Source organism: Gavialis gangeticus, unplaced genomic scaffold (assembly GCF_001723915.1).
Source record: "Gavialis gangeticus isolate Ggan-Ray unplaced genomic scaffold, GavGan_comp1, whole genome shotgun sequence".
Taxonomy (NCBI): Eukaryota; Metazoa; Chordata; order Crocodylia; family Gavialidae; genus Gavialis; species Gavialis gangeticus.
In genome coordinates this window covers 27,098,440-27,111,041 of record NW_017729004.1, presented here as the reverse complement: position 1 = coordinate 27,111,041, position 12,602 = coordinate 27,098,440, and positions in this window count along the sequence as shown.

Here is a 12,602-nt window from a genome sequence, read left to right as displayed (position 1 = left end):
GCCGGTCCAGGCTGGGCTATAGTTGCAGGTGCCGGTCCGCAGAGTGGACAAGAAAAGGTATTTTATTCCCCACAACTTGAGTAACTGAGGTGGGGGATCAACTGGGGAACTAGCTCCAGGCACCGACTTTCAGGCGGGGGGGAAGGAGAGGTTGCAAAATAGCAGTCATTGTCACTGTTCTCCCACCTACTGCACTGCCACCAGCAACCTGGCAGTGGCCACTGCTCTATGCATCACTACTGCCTACAGCACAAAAATACCCAGTTACACCTCTACAATGACTTTTGAAGAAAGTGCATATGCTTTGTTCAGTCAATATTTATGGACTCTGCATGGGTTTTATTAAACAATTAAAAACCTGAAAGCCCCAATATGGTCCCAGGGATATTTTTGTTCCTTTCATTTGTGAAAAACATTTATTACTTTAATGTTGACTTTTCCTCCTGAAAATCCTAGTTTTGTCAAAGCCTTCTGCAGGAGAGTGAGGGATTGGTTAAAAATGTTGACCAGCTTCTGTTTCATCAGCCTGATTTTGATCTTAATATTCATGTCCATGCAATGTGTCTTAAATTTTGCAGGTAGAATCTCACACTAAGGGGAGAGGGCATGAAAAATTTGAAGAAATTTTGGCAAAGTAATTTAGCGGGTTTAAAAAAATGCCTCATGAAAATTGTTGATCTTTATTTTTTCCCCAAAACTCCAAATAAGCTTCACGTAGAAATGCAAAATTAATTTTAGTGTTAATACATTTTAATTAATTAATAGCTCCTTGTAAAAGCTATTCCTTTTTCTCTAGGTTCGAGGCTTCCAGGGTAATGATGGTTTAACAAAAACTGTTTGTCAGAAAACCTATCAGGAGGCTCATTCTACAATTTAGCTTAATGAGGATCTCAAGAAAGCCACACCAAGAGAAGAGCATCCTGAAGTGTGCAGCTCAGGCATTCTGCATGGCACGATGTCTACCAACATGGACGAAGTCACTCTATGCTGGGTTCTTGTGTGTGTAAGTGCAGAACTGCCTGTAGAGTCCTGCATGATGACGGTTCCTAGTGCAGGCTTCAGAGGGGGCAAAGGCTGTGCTTAGCATTTATGTACCATTTGAGAAGCTCATAATGCAGATTCCTGATGCTTTGTTTTAAAAAAAGGCAAACTGACTTTCCGTAGGCGATCTGATTTGGAGCATAAACTGAGGCTTTGGATTCGGCAACTCTTCTCTCTGTTACTGACTGACTTTAATAATTCTCTGAAATGTAAACCAGTGTTTTATGAGGCTACATGGCATTCCAGTAAGGCACATTTAGGGAGATACAAGCAAATTTAGCATCTCAGAGGTCAAGCAGCCTGCTCAAAGTCACATAGCAAAGGAGGGTGGTAGATTTTCAAGAGGTGCCTAAATGCATCTTTATGGATGTAAGTCCAAGTTTAAGTACCACTAATTGACGGTTCAGACCCGCATGTCCCATGTTGTTGAAGTTGTCTGGTTGGTACAAATAGGTATATGTTCATTATATTAAAGAGATGATGATTGTATTACCTAGTGGTAGTCGCTTCACATGTGAAGCAGAGATGAGAGCAGGGGTCGGCAATGTTTTTGGGCAGAGTGCCAAGAACACCCACAACTTCAACTTTTAAGATGTTTGCATGCAGGGGCAGATGACGGAGGAGCCACAAAGGCTGATCCTTGTGGCCATACAGCCCCGGCCGCTTCCCTGCCATCCACCCAGAGTCATGCGTGCCAAGCAAAATATCTTCCAGTGCCACACTTTGGCACCTGTCCTGGGGGTTGCCTACCCCTGGACTGGACTAGTGTCATAGAAAAAATAGGTCCAATTCCCTGCTCCCTGTCTAAGCCATCCCCAATAAGTGTTCCTGCTCTAATCTAGCCAGCCACATTTAGAACCCACAGCATCAGATTTCATTCCTGTGCCCAATTATCAGAATGTGAGACCATCTGGGTAACTTATTTCCTGTCCATATGTCTTAGTTTTACATTTGTAAAATGGTGCTGATGCTTACTCTTCCACTGACCAGGGGTATGAATTCCATGACCACCAGTTCAGTTATCACTTTGCTTGCCACAAAGCTGTCAGGGGATTATTTTCTAGTGGGGCAAGACAGTGGACATACTGGAACAGCTCATACTTGATGGGCATCAGCTTATATGCCTGGTCCTAGAGTAGGTCAGCTCTGGCAGTTTATACATTCTCCAGACATCATAAACTGAATGTAATCAGATACACATGACAAGCAACCTAATTGAGCTGACTCGAACTCTGGTTTCTTCGATGTTCATAGTCTCAGGAAAAAAGCAGCCGCTGTGGTGCTGCCTCAGTAAAACTGAAACAAAAAGAAGCTAAGAGACATGTTTTTAGAGGTTAACCCCGTAATGTGTATGACATCTAATTGTCAGAAGATCTGAGCATTATACCAGTAGGGATAACATCAGGTGGAAAAAAATCTAATGCATTTCAAAATTAAGATGAATCTGATAAAACAGATATTAAAATGATGCTCATATAGGTGTGGTTTGGCATCTTTTCAGGACTGAGTGAAGGTTGTTTGGGTGCCTTAAACCTGTATTTTTTACTTTAACATCAAAGGGAACTTAATTTTACATGTCATCTGTCACAGAGTCCCTCCAGGGAGGTACTTCCTTGGGACCATTGTGACTTGTGAGAGTGCCCCTGAAGCTAGCCTAGGCATGATTTCTGGAGCATCAGCAGTGAACCCTGGCTTCTTCCCACTCTGAGACTCTGGCTTTCAGTCCCTGACCCTCTCCGGGTGTCCAGGTCCCTGACTCAAGGAGAAAGTTTCCAGCTCGGCTCCTGAGGGGCTTTATCTTTTGTCAAGAGAACAGGTTCCAAGCAACAAACTGAGAGCTCTGCTTCAATAAAGGCATGTAGTGGAATAAAGGCCACCCAGCCAGCCAGACCCTGCCAGCAGCATCACTGGGGCGTTTGAGAAAGCACCAAGCCCAGGCTCCAGTGTAGAGGGAATGTGGGCTTCAGCAGGAACAGTTCCATGCCATTCAGTCATAAAAGCCAAGGGCAGAGACACAGCAGCAGTACAAAAGTAGCAACAGGTTTCCTAGGGCAGGTAAGATTGAATACCTTCCTTCCCCTCCTCCTCTCCCTGCTCTCCAGCATGTGGTACCCCTCAACTCCCTGTATTAATTAGAATTTTGTCCAGGGCACAAAATGTATTAATTACACCTCTGTTCTCTATTCCTCCAAAGAGTTAAGCAGTCCCTGAGTCCCCAGTCCAGCTTGCATAGCCCTAAGCACCCCAAAGTTACTTAGCTGTACCCTTTCCAGTCCACAAACTTAGGAGCCCAAAAACTGCTCCACTAGTCCCTCTCTCTCCAAATTCCCCATCTCCATCCGTTGTCATGCTTATCTCAGTCACCTCCCTTTCACACCTCAGAGGCATCTCCTCAAAGGGTGAATTCCAAGGCCACCTGAACCACCAACACAGCTATTCAAGTCCTGGTAGATAGACATGAACAGCAACTCTGGCTTCCCTGTGTCTTTATCATTCTACCCCATCCCCTCCTCCATATAAGTTAGCCAGGGGGAAACTGAGGCATGTAATATTATAACACAAACATATTTAAAACAGAAGTGTTACCATAAAACCCATGCACATCATCATCCATTATATCACCTAATCTAAATTGCCAACATCACTATATATTTGAGAATTTAAGAACACCCCCATGAGGTATAGAAATACTATTATACCTATTTTACCACTATTGCCTAATCTCACACTTCTCTCCTGTGGGGGAACTGGATGCTCTACCCACTGCATCATCTTTCTTCATTCATCAGCTATATTCCTAATTTCATAGTGGCTGGATTGAAAATAATTACAACATCCCCGCACTATTTTTATCCTTAAATTACTGATGTGTATTCTCCATCATTACTCTACCTCAAAGTAACAGCTTTGTGTAGGGGAAATACATGTACCAGTAATCTTCCCAACTTTCATCCTGTAATTAGTTGGTTAATTAATTTCTTGCAAGTGCCATGACAGATATAGCCCTTAAGGAGAAATATGAATGAGTACTGGGTAATAGCATTATATTATAAAAGAGCTCAAAAGAGGTTGTTCCACAGGTGAGGAACATAAGAGAAGAAATCAGAGAAAACAGTCAAAGAAGATGCCCAAGGCATCAGAAGAGGCATGATAAATAGTCTGGAAGGTGAATATAGAAAGAAAAGAATAGAGGTGCCAGTTATTGAGTGCCTTAGGAAATGGACAAGAAGTTTGACCCATGTCTCTTGGTTAAGGATTCCTTGTTTTAAATACAAATATAATTATTAATTTAATTGCAACATAATGGATTTTTGCCTGGAAGCATAGTACTATTGGATTTCATGGATTATAGAGATATAATGTTAATAAGGTGACCTTACTGCTTTTCTGAATTAATGGTACAGACAAAGCTATAATAGTAAAGAAAAACACCTATCCATATCTGTTGGAGTAGCACTTTAAGTACGAGCCAAATGTCATTGCTACCTTGTGTCCCTTCTGGGCTTGGACCATGGTCTGACTTTCTTGATAATTCTTCCCCTTATGGTCTTTCAATATACAACAAAGATGCATTCCAATTATAACTTTTTATACTAGCAAATACAAAAATCCCATTCTAGGAACAGGCTCAGTTTGAATTACATCAGTGAAAGATAAAGCAGCTTAAATCCTTCTGTCTTTGCCTCACTCCTTTTCAGTTTACTACAAACACGCCATTGCTTTCTGCCCTCATTCTCCCCTTGTCCCCTACTCTCCCCCAACTTTTAGTCCCAGTCACTTTCATTTTCCACTGCACTGCTGCTGAGAACTTTTTTGCCAAATTTCTACATAGATCAAATTTTTAGGGCACGTTACAATTCCCTCAAGATGGGTTTTGTTGTTTTTTTAAATCAGTGAAAATCTGATGGACCATTAATGACAGCAGCAAGTAGCAGGCACCACCAGAATTAAGGAAACATTTCAAAAATGCAATTGCAAGTGAGGATTTTTTAAAACTTTAACATGAAAATTAATTAGATACATCAAAGAGGTGGGCATTTTAATGTTTGTTTGTCTTGAAGCCATCTTGTGCTTGTAGAGCCAGAGTAAGATTGCAGGTTGTTTTGGTTCATGCCTCCTAACCTCTGCAGTGGGGTCATTAGGTCTAATATATGATGAGCCATCTTAGAAATACTTGCTTTCCACGTAATAGGGTGGTCTGATTCAGATCTTTGTTCTAGTTTTAACATGTTTAAAGAAAACTCGTAATTTGTATCAGCTGATTTCCCTGAGATTTTTGCCCTAAGCACTTTGCTGTCTTTTGAACTTAAATTAAAGCCAACTTATCTGTTTTATATGAAAAAAAAATGTATAGACCATAATTACTGTAATGAAGATGCATTGCTGTTCTTTGGGGATTTACATCAACAATTTTGCCCAATTTATTTAGACATGTGGAGCTGAAATGACAGCACAACCCTCAAGAGAAATTGCTAGATAAGATGATCCTTACATGCAACAGATAAAAAGAAATGGGAGGATGGCCAATTATCTATATCCACATAGTACTGGGATTGGTATCCTTCAAAGGGAAGACTTTTTCATTAGACCCCCTTGATACCATCATGCTTCTAATATGTACTTATTGATACTAATACACCAAGCTTTTACAGCATGTTTCATCCAAGGATCTCAAGATGCATTACTAGCACTAACATATTAGTCTTCACAACACCCTGAAGATACAGTGTTTCCCACAAACAGGGATGGACTGGGTGCTGTGTTGGTTAAAGGCCAGATCTTGATAGCCTCACTGTCACAAATTAGCCTTGCAATAAACGTGTCTACATTTGAGGCTTGCACGTGAGGCCCTATCAGGCCACAGTAAAATAATAAACTCTGCCACAGGTTAGTATTTGTAAATTCAGTATACAGCAACATACGTGTAGATGCTGATGGGGCTGGCTGGGGCACAATGGTGCTTCAGTGTAGGGGCTGCCTGCTGCCTAACCCTACACTGGAGCACCCTCATGCCCCAGCCAGCCCCAGCACAGCACATTTTGCTGGGTTGGAGCTGGTAGGCTGATCTTCTGGCTCCCTGCCAGCCAGTGCTGCTCCAACTCAGCTCAATGTGCTGGGGTCCCAGGAACACATTCAAATGTGATGCCCAGGGACAATAAATTCTGGCACGATATGCGCTGGAGTTCATTGCTGTGAATTGATTGCACATGTAGGCACGCCCTGTGACTAGGATCTTATTCCTTGAGAAACCCCATGCTACTTGCAGAATTAGGTTCAGTCAGGGGAAGGGAGGCAGAATCTGGCCTGTAGTCACTTGTGCTAAATTGTGCTGCAAGACAAGAGCTAAGAAGAGAGCAATGGAGTGAAATTCTGATCCCATGGTATCAGGATGAGTTTTGCCATTGACTTAAATTAAGTCAGGACTTCAGCCTCATCTCCTAACCTTAGTCGGCTGGCAAACAATTGTTCTACTTTGTGACAAATTCTGAGGATTTTAATTTGTTTTCATTACAAAATGGGTTTTTTGAAGGGTTTTGAATAGAGATGGCAGACCAAGAGCAAACAATCCAGCCCAGAGTAATCATTAGCTTATCGCTTTAGGAAGTCATATGGGATACAGGAACCAGCATTTAAATCCTGATTCTGTTGATTATAGTATGATTTGAAGGCTGGGGGTGGGAGGGGAATCATTTAAAAAAATATTCCACCAGCCAGTGTCCTGACTCCCACCCTCGTTACAAAAATTACTGTACTTTTCTGTATGGACATAGGACCTTATTTATAAAATTAAATCTTATTTATGTCATAATTTATGTAACATACTTCCACAAGTAAATAATGGAATCTGCCATAAGTAGCATAAAATGAGCTTGCCAATAATTATGGAGACCTGATGTAAATCAGATCCATATCACACCCCTACCGAGAGCATTTCTAAACATTCTGGCAGCAGTTGCACATACCACCACCTATGTGGTACTAAAATAGTGCTTGCAGTGACTCCTGCTGATGACAAGAATAACTGCAATGTGAGAACTCAGCAGTCTAGTGGAATGTACAGACTTGTCTGCACAAAACAACTTGGACTCCAAGCAGCTGACAGGCAGCTGATTTGTACTTTGGCTTAGTGAGACTGATTCTAAATGACTGTGGGACTTTAAGAGGGAAACTAGAGGATTGTGCCAAAAGGAGGTGTAATGAAAACAAATGCAAAAATGCTACAAAACCTACCTGACATCTGTATAGATTGGGTGCTTAAGTTGGGCTTTTTTGGTGCTTCTGATTGAATCAACTTTAGCTAAAAGCACCAAAAAGCCCTGCTAAAGCATCTAATCTATATAGATGATGCAAATGAGTCAAAGTAAGGTGCTGCTTCTTCTGGTAAAGCATGGGGTTTTGTTAGGGGTTTTTTTTTGTTTGTTTTGTTTTTGTTTTTTTTGTAGGGGGGTTAACATCCGCAAGCAGCCAAAGCCAGTAAGCTGAATCCTCCACCCCTTGCCTGGAATCACTCTCAGTTATACTCATTCACTCCTGCTCGTTTGACTGGAGCTGCAGGAGAGTAAATAAGAGCAGAGTTGGGCCAACTATATGAGGTTGCATGATCTGCTGCAACTCAAATGCAGTTGTCTTCTTTCAAAGAAAAAATACCAGATAAATACTGTATATTTTAAAGTGTAACTCAGGCTCTATTCAGTATTTTTGTGCGAATATTAAACCATATATCGTTACATGGAAGCTTTCCTTATTGACCTTAAGATAAAATACCAGCTGTGCTGATGAAATGCCAGCCAGCAGGAAATCCCAGCTCCTCATGATACACAGGCAGCATCCTTACCTGGTTAGCTGGAAGAAAATCTCCTGCTAGCAGCTATCCAAGGTATTAAGAGCTACCTTCGGTTTTATTTCTCTACCAGCCATTCTTATAGGCAACATACACTGGGCCAGATTCTGATCACATTTATGTCAGACTGAGCCAAGGCTAACTCCCCTGACTTCACACACACAGAACCCATATTACATGCAAAATATAATGCTAAGAAATCAATAGCAGAATATCCTCTTATGATGATAATATTTCGAATACAGTTCATTTAATGCTTTCATCTCACAGGGGCTTAAGTGGGATGAAAGTAGTGCTGAGAATTTGAGCTGCCCCTCTTTGCTTTACAAGAAAAAGGACTGTCATCTCATTTTTAAATTTAACTTAAAGATAAGTTAAATCAACAAGTTAATGGCTTAGTTGTCTGAGGACAAGCAACTGGAAATAATTTAGGACTACAGTCCCTTAGTCCAGTGACTACAAAACTAGTTGATGGCTAAATCCATTCAGTACCTACACTTTGGCAGCACCTAAACATAGCTTTTTGCAAATAGGCAAGCATATCCCAGTCTGAGTTACTAGTCTCTAATTGTCACCTTAAGTCATGCCGTGAGTACACATAATACCCACCAACAGCACTGAGGCCAACACAAGGCATAATGTGTACAACTTCTTTCATTCAAAAAGATGGTAAGTGGTGATGGCTACAGCACTTGTCCAGAAATTGGAAAACCAAGCCAATAAATCCTGCTCACCCTGGAAGGATTCAAACCAACATCTCCGACCACGCAGGAGACTGTCCTAACCACTGGCAGATAGAATGGTTTGGGGAGTTATGGCTCCTTCCTTCACCATTGAAGTTGGGCCACTGTGCATCCAAGAGTAGAAGAATCATGGGGGCATAAGGGAAGTGTAATGAAGGGCCTGGCTCAGGGGCTGAAGCCTAGCTGCATGGGGTTAGAGAGAAGCCGGCCTGTCCAGGAGCCCTGGGTTAGGTGACAGGGATGATTGACTGGCCCTAGAAGGAAGTTAAAAGCTCCCAGGAAAGGTAGCAAAGTGGACAAGGAGGCTGGTATGCTAAGGACAAACAGCATGGTAGAGATTGTCTCTCTCCCAAGGCCTGAAGAAAGACCATATGTTTTGCTTTTATTGTTTGTCTGCTGCTTATGTTACTGCTTGTTGTGTGTGTTGTGAGGACAAGTAGTCTCCTTGTAAAATAAACGGACTCAAACTGAGAATTGACTGAACTTTGTGAGCAAACTGGGTTCTGGGTCAGGCTAAAGGAGGCACAGCTTTCTACAGGAAGAAACCAAAAAGGAGCCTTCCTTGATAGCCATTGGCTATGGCACTCCATCGGGAAGGGTAACACCTAGTTTAAAAGTCCCCTGCTCCAAGGTTGTATATGTATCTTTCCTTAGACAAGCAGCGGCAGAAATAATCCTGGGAACAGGAACCAGAGTGGAACCAGAGGTCTTCAGGGCAGGGCTATGCGTTTCAATAAGCAGTGCCTAATGTATTGTAGATGCAATTAGAAATAAGTAATAATAATCCCTCATTCACACCAGTAACTAATTCCATTGTGATTAAGTTTTGCTTATGGAGTTGAGATAAATAACAATCTCTTTGCACAACTGATTAGATCTAATGTCTAATGGTCACATAAAGTTAACTGTAATGAAGTAAAGCTAAGCATAATGTCATAATAGCCAATTATTTATTCAGTGTATTTTGCCTCTTTTAGCATTTGTGAATTATCATGGACATTTTTTCAGATGTATTCATTACTGTAAATTATTCATCAAAGGAATTATTTGAGTACTTCTTCATCTTCAGGTTAATGGTGAGTAAGAATGTTAGAAATATTGTATAAAATTTTAACTGAAAGTCTTTCTTTCTTTCCTTCTTTCTTTCAAAAAAATATACTTCCTCTTTTAAAAAATCTATCATTTTCACCTCAGAATCAAAACCTTCCTGTGTGCAGTTGACAATTTTAAAGTTTCATTTTCCAATGAAAATGATTTTTTGTCACCTCAGTGAATTTCCTTTAATACCTCCCCTCATTTTTTTTGACAAGCTCCAGTCTTGTGCTTTTTGTTGTCACTATTTGGTATTCACAAGTTGGGTTCTGTTGGTTAGATTTGATGGGCCCCATATAGAATTGTTTCTCTCTTTCCTTGGATGGAGAAGATTTTAGGCAGGAATACTCATGGTTACAAATTTATATTTCTATATACATGACCTTTCAAGTTAATTTAAAATTTGCTCCTGCCAGGGTCTTTCCTGCCAGTAGTTTCTGTCTTTAAAAACTAAAGCATATAACAAATAAACCCTTCTGTTTGGGCAAATATTTACAGAAGTTTTGTTAAGATATCTGTCCAACCTTGCTTGGAAACTCCCTTGGCTAGCATCTTTTAATGTGTGTCTGAAAGCACAATGAACAAGAGGGTCCCAATCTTGCCTCAGCCCTCTGTATATTAATGTTAAGTGATGAGAATAATACAGGGAAGAGCAGAACCATTTATTTAATGGAAATATTCATTTTCTTCGTGTCAGTTCCTCATTTGAGCAAATCTGTGGAGCATCTCATTGGAATGAAGTCAGTATATCAAAAAAGAAGGAAAATTATTTAGTGTTTTGATAGGGAAGAAACATTTTGTTATACCTCACAAGAATCATTCTGGTTACTATAGTCCAACAGTTTGTTGACTAAAGTAAACTTATAAAGAAGTGGCTTCATTATCAGCAGTCATTGATCCACACTACAGGCAAAAATACAGAGTCTGAGCTTAATAATCTCCAGTATCATTGTTCGCAGTAAAACTGAAAGCAGAAACCACTGCTGAGTCAATATTTACGACTAAATGGAATTTAGTTCCACCAGAGGTACAAATGTGCACATTCTGTAAAAAGCCTGTGGGGACTTTGCTCTACATCTCTCTGGCCATCTCAATGTTGTAAACAAACAGTGCAATACACACGACTCCTATTGCCTTATATGGAATAAAAGTACCGAGCGTCTAGCAGAGTCATGTGATCTCATACGCAGTTGTGAATGGTGGTAAGAGGAAATAGCTTTGTTTTAGAAAACAACATAGCTCATGTTCCTCCTGCTTTGCTTGCAAAGCAGAAATACTTCACAGCTGATGTAATGAAATGTGTTTGAATAATCTCTTTGCAGGGCCCTAGCACATTTTAACCCATTCCCAGACTGTGCCCAGTATGATTCAGGTTTTGAAACACAACCTTTGAAGTGCCTTCAAACGCTATATTATATTCATGGAAATTGAAATAAGAAGTTTGCTTTTGGATTTCTAAAAAAGATAAATTAGATTTATACAATGACTTGCTCTTGAAGAGCCTGATTCAGCTCTGACTTACATTACTGGAAATCAGAAATACAGTCCAGATCCTCATCGACCTTTAAGGCATCTCCATTAAGGCATTTCAGTGCATAAAACTCAGGCATCTTGCCCAACAGAAGCAATCCTAATTGACAGGGTTAGGACCTTAGGTTACCTTGGTGACTCCCAATAATAAGCTAGATTACTCAAGCCCTCATCAGGCAGTTAGTTAATAGGGTCACTAAGTCCAGGGGTGTGACAGAATTCCCAGTCCTCCTGGAAACTGTATCATCAGAGTTCGCATTGTAAGGGAGGGCTGCTATTGTGCTAGGATCTGGACCAGTCAGAGGGAGACATCTACCTGAACCAGTATGCTACCTAACAGCAGCACTGAGGTCAGGATAAGCACTCTGCAACAGGGATCCAAGGGCTCCCTGTTTCTTAGAGGGAAAAGCAGCAACAGGGAGGAAAAAACTGCACTTAATGAGGTGGCTGTAGGTAAATAGGTAGCCATATGGGTGCCTATTACTATGCTACTCACTCTACAATAGGACAATAGAGCAGAGCCCTAAGTGCATTCCTAAAGCAACCAGAGCAGCAGTTGCAAGCTGCTCTGGGAGCTAGCCATCAGGTCCTGATTGGAAACCCCTGCAGGTAGCTGGGGAGCCACCTGACCAGGAGGGGCAGGGCTTAGGATGCATATAAGCTCAGTCAGACAGTCTGTCCCTGCAGGTGTAAGAGCTCTGCAGCAAAATGGCTGGTGATGGGTGATTGGTTGTGATCCTGCTATGCCTAAAAATAGCAAATAAGGAACTGAGGGCTGGCAGGGACTAGGACCCAGGATGTTTAGGGGGTTTGGTATACAGCTAGTGAGCTAAGAGTTTTAGTTATAGTCAGAGTGCTTATGTTTTTTGTTTGCTTCACATTGGTGGTTTGAGTTGGGGCTATCAAAGTAGTGGAAGTGCCGGTAGTGCCCAAGGGGCATGTGGTGGCATTGATCCCTGCCAGGGGCTGAGCTCAAAGTGTGGATAGGTGGTGATGATGAAGGGAGTTGTAGCTTAGGGATAGGCTGAAGCCTTGCCCAAGCAGGTCAGAGACAGGAGTAGGGGTTCAGTGCCCAAGCAGAGCAGAGACAGGGCCAAGGGGCCAAGTGCCTGAGCAGGGCAGAGATGGGCCAGGGGGCCAAATCCCAAGAAGGCAAAAAGTTCAAAGGGGTGACACTGCAGCCCAAGATGGCACAATAAGTATCAGTGGACAGCCCTGGTCCAAAAGGGTGAGCTAGAGAAGGCCTGAAGCCAAGAAGGCTAAGGCCAGAGCCCAAGAGTGGTTAAACCAGGGCCAGGGACCCAAAGCCAAAGACGGACAAAGCCAAGAGAACAACGCCTGGGCACAAAAGGGCA